The sequence below is a fragment of the Camelina sativa genome, unplaced genomic scaffold (assembly GCF_000633955.1).
Source record: "Camelina sativa cultivar DH55 unplaced genomic scaffold, Cs unpScaffold06939, whole genome shotgun sequence".
Classification (NCBI taxonomy): domain Eukaryota; kingdom Viridiplantae; phylum Streptophyta; class Magnoliopsida; order Brassicales; family Brassicaceae; genus Camelina; species Camelina sativa.
Window position 1 is genome coordinate 1 of NW_010928014.1, and position 482 is coordinate 482.

At 40.5% G+C, this 482-nt stretch overlaps 1 long non-coding RNA gene across 1 annotated transcript; it reads left to right on the top strand.

Annotated features, from left to right (window-relative positions):
• Positions 1-2: 2 nt before the first annotated feature.
• On the top strand, positions 3-482 carry LOC104774931. The gene is made up of 3 exons (XR_765594.1): positions 3-48; positions 262-344; positions 440-482. It is a non-coding gene; the product is annotated as an uncharacterized LOC104774931 (long non-coding RNA).

Below are 482 nucleotides of genomic sequence, written 5' to 3' on the forward strand. Positions count from 1 at the left end.
AGGCCAGTTCAGATTTTGAAGAGCACAAATATTGATGGATGGTCAGCGGTAAGTTCTCTCCTCCATGAATCTTTCTCTCATTCGTTGCTTCAGGACTGCACATAGCCTAGTGTAGAGAGTCCTTTTGGGTTGCATAAACACTATGCTTTTGCGAACTCTGATATTGATTCAACATGTCACCCTCTCTAGAATAGTCATTTTCTAGAAAATCGCTTATACTGGGGACCTTTGTATGCTAACCTGAATAGTTCTGTCTTTTAGGTCAGTGATGAAGAAGTTGAATCTCTTCTTCCTGCTGCTGCTTATGCTCTTGCAAAGATCCATATGCATCTAGTACACAGCGGGTATGACTCTGCCCTGTTTCAAGCATGACATTTTTAATATCATATGTCTATTTGTATCTGATACAGTCGAATGGGTTATTTTCACTATAAATCAGGTTCTGTTACACTGCAAGGGGAGGGTTTTGCTACACGGAAGAT